This window comes from Protomyctophum bolini, assembly GCF_963924005.1.
Source record: "Protomyctophum bolini genome assembly, chromosome: 13".
Classification (NCBI taxonomy): domain Eukaryota; kingdom Metazoa; phylum Chordata; class Actinopteri; order Myctophiformes; family Myctophidae; genus Protomyctophum; species Protomyctophum bolini.
In genome coordinates this window covers 3,460,958-3,469,408 of record NC_137874.1, presented here as the reverse complement: position 1 = coordinate 3,469,408, position 8,451 = coordinate 3,460,958, and the positions used below count along the sequence as shown (strand labels likewise).

Below are 8,451 nucleotides of genomic sequence, written 5' to 3'. Positions count from 1 at the left end.
GCTCTATATACGTGTGCGCGTGTGTGTGTGTGTGTGCGTGTGTGTGTGTGCGTGCGTGCGTGTACGCGCATGCACGCATAGGCGAAACAGTGGGGGACAGAGCGGTGCCGTATGGTTTTCATAACTCTCCGAGGGTTTTCAATTCTGCTACGCACCCCCCCCACCCCCCCAACCCACATCACCCCCACCCCCCCCCCCCAAACCTCCTCCGCACACATGCACACTCACACACACGCACACTACCAGCCCCCACCTCTAAAAACACACAATCCTTTTTCCTCTACGTAGCACCCACCCCCCCCCCCCCTCATTTCTCCCTCCCCCCTTGTCTTTCTCTCTCTCTCTCTCTCTCTCTCTCTCTCGCATTCTCTGTCTTTCTTCCTTTCTTCCTGAGATTCAGGGCAGGCAACACTGCAGATGCAACAGAGTCCAGAGGCGAGACCTGAAGAGAGGGCATTCTGCAACTGGGATACAAGAGACCCTATTGCTTGGATTTACTGGACTGCGATGACCTCTGAAAGTGCTCTGGACCCTTAGGAGACTCCAAGTGGGTCTTCTTATATATGCTGGTACTTTATATGCTGATGGACTTCAACTGGACTTTAAGACAAGATTCTGCAGGACTTTGCACTGGTTTTACTCTCCTGCTTAATCCAGGTTCATTCTGCTGAGCTCTGCAGTGTTGACAGTGTTGACATCTTCCCCCAAGGTTCTGTAGTTGATGAGCTGATGAATGGATGTGAAGTCATATACCACACCGTAGGGCTACTAATCTCCTGTTATGGACTGCATGCTTGCAGACAATTAAGGTGAACGACTGTTGAGCTTGGATTTGTTTCCACTAGATGTAAGGCCTAAAGTAGGTACATAAAGTTTGGTTGAGGTCAGGAAAAATAACAAACGTACTCTTTGTTTATTTATTTATTGAGAAGCTGGTTGGTTGCCTTTTGGGATTTGTTTTAGTTCCGCTGATTGCTTCAGGGCTATAGAGTCGACCATAATTAAGCCTTGGGTTTGGTTTATTAGGACAAGGCAGACTTTTCATTTGGATGTTGGTTTAGCTCATTCCTCAATGTCTTGGAGGAGGATGAGAAGGATATTTAGTAATCGCAGCAGTAGCAGCAGCAGCAGCAGCAGCATGAGTCTCCCGTGTGTGCTGTGGCTGCTGTGTGTTTGCGTGGCCCCCGGGAGCCACGGCCAGAGGCTTCAGCAGGGCGGAGGGGGGGAGACGCCGACGGACGCCCCGGCGGCGGCGGCGGGGGGGAAGTCGTCGTCGTCGTCGCACCTGGCCGAGCGGGACGTCGTCTGCCACCCGGAGGGATGCTACGCCGTCTTCGTCCAGAAGAGGACCTTCCGGGAGGCGGGCCGCAGCTGCCGCGAGCGCGGCGGCACCCTGGCCACGGTGCACGAGGAGCGCGCGGCGGGCGCCGTCCACGAGCTGCTGTCGTCCGTGGAGCCGCAGGGGAGCCGGGCGCGCCTCCGCCTCTGGATCGGACTGCACCGGCCGCCGCGCCAGTGCTCGGCCACGCGGCCGCTGCGGGGCTTCGTCTGGGTCACAGGTACACACACACGGTGTTTTCACTCTTTGACCCTCTCGACGATGCGTTGCGGAGCAGCGGTTCCCAAACCTTTTTCATGTCAAGGACCCCCCTAAATTGACACGCAGATATGCCTGCAAGGACCCCAATAAGAGAAGATTTTTTTTAAGGCTCTAGCGGTTATTTTTCAGCCCGTTTCATTTCAAGGACCCCCAGTTTGACATTAGTCTATACGGACCCCCCATTTAATAGCATTTCTATCTCTGGGACCCCCAATTTATATTGTAAAATCAGTGCTAATTTAACTCGTATTTAGAGCGTACAAATGGAACCAAATGATAATGATTTGGTTCCATTTGTACACTCTCTGAGTTACAGACCCATAAGGGTCCAGATGGTCCCTATAACTATAATTTAGCTGGGGGACCCCCTGGAACTCCCTCGAGTACCCCTGGGGGTCCCCGGACCCCACTTTGGGAACCACTGCTGTAGAACGTCCAAATCAAAACAGACGATAAAGGGGCTGATCGAAAGAATCATGGCGACGGTCGGGAAATTGTGACAACTTATAATGCCTATTCAAGGTGAGGTGAGGTGGTCACGGTTATGGTGACCCAGTGCCCACCCTTTGAGGTGACCCACCCTTTCGGTGGATAAGGTGACCCACCTCATACACCTAAAACTGGAGTATGAATAGGCTTTTCAATTCAATTCAATTCAATTCAATTCAATTCAATTCAATTCAATTCAATTCAATTCAATTAAATTCAATTCAATTCAATTCAATTCAATTCAATTCAATTCAATTCAATTCAATTCAATTCAATTCACATTCAAATTCCACATTTTGTGATGGTTTGGTTGGCTGAGCACGGAATGTGTTGATGCACAGTATGATAAGAGCGCCCCTCACTTACACACGATTTACATTAAAACATTTTTATCAACTTTGCATAATTAATTATTTGGATGGATTCTTGAAATTTTATATCTAAGATTTTTAAAAAGAATAATCTTTAGGCTATACAAAAGAAATGGCAAAATTGTGAATCAATGCAGTGTCTTGACGGATTGTTCCTTCATTAAATCGGCTCTGCGTAACCTCTCTAGCAGACCTTGGCCGTGGCCCCGGTTGGACCTCCAGGGGTCAGCGCTGACTGCATGCTCAACGCATTAACCCCTCGCTTGGCTTCGACGGGGACAGTAGGACCGCAGGCGAGACAGGAGGAAATTCAATCTGGGCCCTGACCTCACTGCAACCCCCCCCCCTCCCCCAGCTCTGATTTAGTCATTAGCAATCCTAACTCAATACTCGTTAAAGGCATAGACTATTGTGACTCTTGCCTCATAATATGATACGCCCCTCAGTCCTCGTGAAAAAACGTGAAGCATTATAAGCGAGCAGTGAAGGGGAAAGGGAGTGCAGGAAGGAGTGCAGAGAGATGGACGGTCGGTCTTGTTGTCGTCAACCTGGCCGTGACCCTTTGTTTCTTGTTTCCCGTAACACAGGGGACCAGGACGGGCAGTACACCAACTGGCTCCGCGACGAGGCCCCGGGGGCCTGCGCGGCTCCCCGCTGCGTGGCCATGACGGTGCTCACCTCGGAGAGCGCCCGCGAGAGCAGCGACAACTTCCGCTGGCTGGACGGCTCGTGCGGGCTGGCGCTGGACGGCTACGTCTGCCAGTACAGCTACAGGGGCATGTGCCACGCCTTGGACGACGAGGGCGGAGGCGCCGCCACGTACACCACGCCCTTCCACCTGGTCAGCGCCCTGCTGACGCACGTCCCCTTCGGCTCCGTCGGCGCCGTGCCCTGCCCCGCGCTCGACTCCGACCCGGAGGAGGAGGAGGAGGAGGAGGAGGCTCCCGCGGAGGAGACCGTCCTGTGCATGGAGCGGGAGGACGGCACGGTGGGCTGGTCCAGAGACGGGCCCCTCTGCTCGGCCGACCCCGACGCGGCCGCCGGGAGCCTGGACTGGTGCGGCACCGACCACGGCTGCGAGCAGTACTGCCAGAGCACGGACACGGACTACTACTGCTACTGCTCCGAGGGCTCGGTGCTGGACGAGGACCGCTACAGCTGCCGGCCCGACCCCCTCGGCCAGACCGACCCGCCGCCCGACACCTCCTCCACGTCCGGCACCGACCGGCCCCGCCGCGTCGTCAGCCAGGCCTGCGTGGCGGCGGGCTGCGAGTACGACTGCGCCGCGACGACGCAGTCGTCGTCGTCGTCGCGCGGCGGCAGCGGCGTCCGCTGCACCTGCCCGCCGGGCTACCAGGTGGGCCCGCCGGACGGGCGCGGCTGCTCCGACGTGGACGAGTGCCGCCAGCGGCCGTGCCAGCAGCTGTGCGTCAACACGCCGGGCACCTTCCACTGCGCCTGCCACGCCGGCTACCAGCCCGACGACGACGGCGAGTGCGTGGACGTGGACGAGTGCCTCGACGAGGGCAGCTGCGAGGGCGGCGGCGGCTGCGAGAACACGCTGGGCTCCTTCGCGTGCCCGTGCGCGCCCGGCTACGAGCGCGGCGGCGGCGGGGGGGAGTGCGTGGACGTCGACGAGTGCGGTGCGGCGGGGGGCGAGTCGCCGTGCCAGCAGCACTGCCTGAACTTCATGGGAGGCTACCAGTGTTACTGTGACACGGGGTACGACCCGCAGCCGGACGGCCTCTCCTGCGAGCCGTCCCACGAGGAGGACGAGGAGTACTCCACCCTGAGCCCCGACGCCGTCGACCCTAACGACCATCTGCACCCCGACGGCCACGACCCGTACGCTCACCCCAACTCCGACTCCGACGCGAACCACCACGACCTCCCCTGGTCCGCCTCGTTCACCCCGGACCCCAGCTTTGAAGTCGACACTGACTATGACTCCGAGTGGCCGCAGACGCAGCGCCCAGACGACGAGCTGCCGCCGACCACTGACCCGCCGCCGCGCCGTCCTCCTCCTCCACCCCACGGCCGCTCGGACGACCACCCGAACCAATGGGACGCCCTCTCCCCCAAGCGGCATCACACGGTCACCACGCCCACGACGCGGTACGGCGGCAACGAGGCCGAGTTCAAGACGGGCTCCGGAGGAGAGGCGGCGGCGGCGGCGGGGGGCGGCGGGCGGACGAACGGGCACCAAGGTGGGCGCGGGGGCAACCGGGGGGGCGACCGTGGCCAGGGCTGCGGCGGAGCCGTCGGGCGCCGAGGACATTGACGGCGACGGCGGCTCGGCCGCGTCGGGCAAGCGGAAGCACGACAAGAGCTGGCTGCTGGTGGCCCTGCTGGTGCCGCTGTGCGTGTTCGTGGTGGTGATGCTGGCCCTGGGCATCGTCTACTGCACCAGCTGTGCGGTGGACAAGAGCAAGAGCTTCTCAAACTGCTACCGCTGGATCCTCCCTCCCCCCGCCGCCGCCACTCCCCACCCCGAGGGGAGGGGCGGCAAGCCCCGAGCATGAACCCTTACAGATTAACACACACGCACACAGACACAGACACACACACAGACACACGAGAGACACACACACACACACACACACACACACACAGACAGACACAGTAAAAAAAGAAATCCTCTCTCTCTCTCTCTCACTCACTCACACGCACTCACAAACAAACACATGCGCGCACATACTTTGTGTGGAACACTCATGATGTCTGCTTAAATGTCCTTTAGTGGTGGAGGAGGAGGAGGAGGAGGAGCCGTTGTAGAACTACCATTGGATATACTGTTGGCTGATTCAGGCACTTGAGGATGACTTTTATAGGGCTGCAATTCTCTTCTGTTTTTGTTTCTTGTTGTTGTTGTTGTTTTTATTTTTTAGGTTTTTGTTGCACACACCCCCTGTACATACTACACTCCATGTGTTTAGATTTCAATAAAACATCAAAACATTGAAGAAACGATGTGTGATTGATAAGGATTTATACAACTGTGTGAATAAATGATAAACCAGAATATGGACACGGGGAGCAAGTGTCATTGTGTGTGTGCGTGTGTGTGTGCACGCGTGCGCGTGCGTGCGTGCGATTTGTATAAACACTCAGCGGTGGGATTTGAGAGACTGGAGCTACAAATGAGCCTCATGAAAATAGGCCTCATTTCTAATTGCACTGGTAAACAAAACGTCTTTCATCTTCCTCAATTTGGGCTGCTTTTTGTGCGACGTTGAGGGTCGGAAGAAGGAGAAGCGGGAGTGAGTGAGTGAGCTGGACGAGCCAAATGAGTTCCAAACCGCTGCGTTGGACAGTAACAAAGAACTGTGTTAGAATCATACGATATGCGTGTTGTTTTTCCTCCGTGACTGTAGAATAACGCTGGTGCGTCATATTATATTCCTCATGGTTTGGCAGGCAAATGCGTGGTTTAAAATATGAAAAATGTGGCCAAGAAAAGAAAGCTACACGGCAAGAGGTGCGAAGGTAGTGAGGGGAGGCCGGTCTGCAGGGTGGGGGACTGGGGGTTTCAACATTGATATAAGATGCAGGCCTGGAATGGGCCTCAGAAGCAGGGGTTCATTGACTTTATTTCAAAACTTGTGTGAAAAGGAGGCCTTTAGGATTGTTTACAAGAGGAGCGGGGGCATCTTGTTCTGGAATGATGTTAGCACACATGGGTCTTCAACAGAGCCCCTTAGGGGGTCCTCAGAGTTACTGTTCAGGGGAGAGGGGGGGGGGGGGGGGGGGTCTTTCACTTACCACTTGAACCCTATAGCATCCCTATTCTGGGGGTAACCTTCACCGAAAATAGCAGATCTACGACATTTACAATGTGTTGCACCTCGACGTGTTGTAGATCGGCCATTTTCAGTAAAGACGTTTGTTGTTGAAGGGGAAAAGAACAGACCAAGTATACAGAGATTAATAGAAAGATGAATGTATTCCTTGTGTAATGGAACACTGATGGTGCTGTCAAACAAGTACTCTATGAAGCTATCCATGAAATCTGGAGATAAGATAAATCTGCGACACATAATGTCGTGTGTCGATCCCATGGCCTGGCCCAAAAAATGAAATGCCTGTAAATATGAAGGTTATTGTTGTACTTTCATCTCATTTTAAATGCACCACAAAGTGGTGTCAGTCAGATGAGCCCATTTGATTAATAAATAAACCAACATTCCCAGTGAACCACTAAACACACGGACAGGCAGACACCCAAGGGCATTTGGGCGTAGGTTTCCCTTCCCTTCACTGCATGGTGTATATACCACAGCCAACCAACCCTCACACCTCAAACGGACACCTCTACCAGTGTTGTTTTTGGCAGCAAATTTAGATTTTTTGCTTTAGTCATATAGTCTCTTGAATAGTTTTCATTTTGTTTTAGTCACATTTTAGTCACCCGGAATGTTTTAGTGTTAGTCTAGTTTTAGTCGACTAAATCTAATTTAGTCGAACAAAATGTATTTTGGCGGGCCTTGATGCCGTCGTAATGACAGATTTTTTTTTCACTTGCTGAAAATAGCCGATCTACTGTACAAGCCCAGCTGCGACGTGTTGTGAGCTTGTAGATCGGCATGCAACTAATTGTAAAATGACGTATACTGGATCTCTTGTCCACTAGTCCCTTCCAAACATCTAGTTTTTATGTGTTGACAAAATTGTCAGTATATTTACTCTTAGTTTTAGTCATCATAGCTTAGTTTTCATTTAGTTTCCATTTAGTTTTCGTCAGTGAAAAAAGGTAGTCGACGAACATTTTTAGTTTTGGTTTTAGTCGGCGAAAACAACATTGACCTCAATGGGATTGTTTCACAAACAAAGAGGAAGATGATGACCATTGAATATATTTTTGAAGAAACGGACGGAAATCTTAAAAGGTAGGCCTATATGTCTGTGCATGGTTTGATTTCTTCAAATTCTTCATACTTTTATAATACTTTCAATAAAATAAATATAATGTGTTAAGTATTGCAATCAATTCCAAAATCTGATGGTGCATGATGCTCTGGAAAATACATCGATGCTGCACTGTAATTACATACTGTAGTATAATGCTTAAATATTTTAGATTAAACGTGATTGTTTTCATTAGGCAGAACAACTCATGATAATTGGTTGATTGATTGATTGAATACTTTCTTAGACAGAAATGCAAACAGCATGCACGAATTCATAGTCATATATATGAAGTCCTGTGGACAGGACTATTTGTGTTAAAATATATGTATTCAATTCATCAACAAAAAATAACAATATTGTAAATGTGATGTGGCAATAACGCACTTTTTAAAGGACGCGGTCTGAGACAGCGGAACACTTTGTAGTCACTTTACACAACCTAATGAATCGATTAATTAAATAACGAATTAGCGTAATCAATGGACTCCCTATGGCTTCGATCTGTCATTCTTCGGTCTGAAGAAAAGTGGCCGAATGACGCATTTGTAATTGACTCAAAATGAGCACACCGTGAGCTAGTAGATCTGCTATCTTCGTACATTACCAAGCAAGCAAGCATTAATAATTAATATATAGCTGGTAGCTGCAACCACAACTATCATTCATGACGCTATGAGTTCCAAAGGCAAAGCACTGAATTGAATTGTCTCTGACATCTTAGCCAAAGTTATCTATAGGCCTACGCCCGTCACCCTACTCTTCTTCCCAGCTAAGTCCTGCCCTATGCGGGAGCTAACTATCTCCGTAGACAACGCCCTGGTAACGTCTGTCCCAACAGCCAGGAATCTTGGTGTTGTCCTGGACAGTCAGCTCTCGTTCAAAACTCACATCACAGCTGTCACTCGATCCTGTAGGTTCACACTCTATAACATACGACGAATTAGACCGTTCCTCACCCAGGAATCAGCCCAGCTCCTAATCCAGACAACAGTCTTGTCAAAACTTGACTATTGTAACTCCCTCCTTACTGGCCTACCAGCATGTGCACTTAAACCTCTCCAGCTGATCCAAAATGCCGCAGCT

The 8,451-nt window shown here is 51.8% G+C and overlaps 1 pseudogene across 1 annotated transcript; it reads left to right on the top strand.

Annotated features, from left to right (window-relative positions):
- Positions 1-395: 395 nt before the first annotated feature.
- Positions 396-5,488, top strand: LOC308327293 (annotated as a pseudogene). The gene is made up of 2 exons (XR_013966228.1): positions 396-1,559; positions 3,048-5,488. The product of XR_013966228.1 is annotated as an uncharacterized misc_RNA (transcript).
- Positions 5,489-8,451: the final 2,963 nt, after the last annotated feature.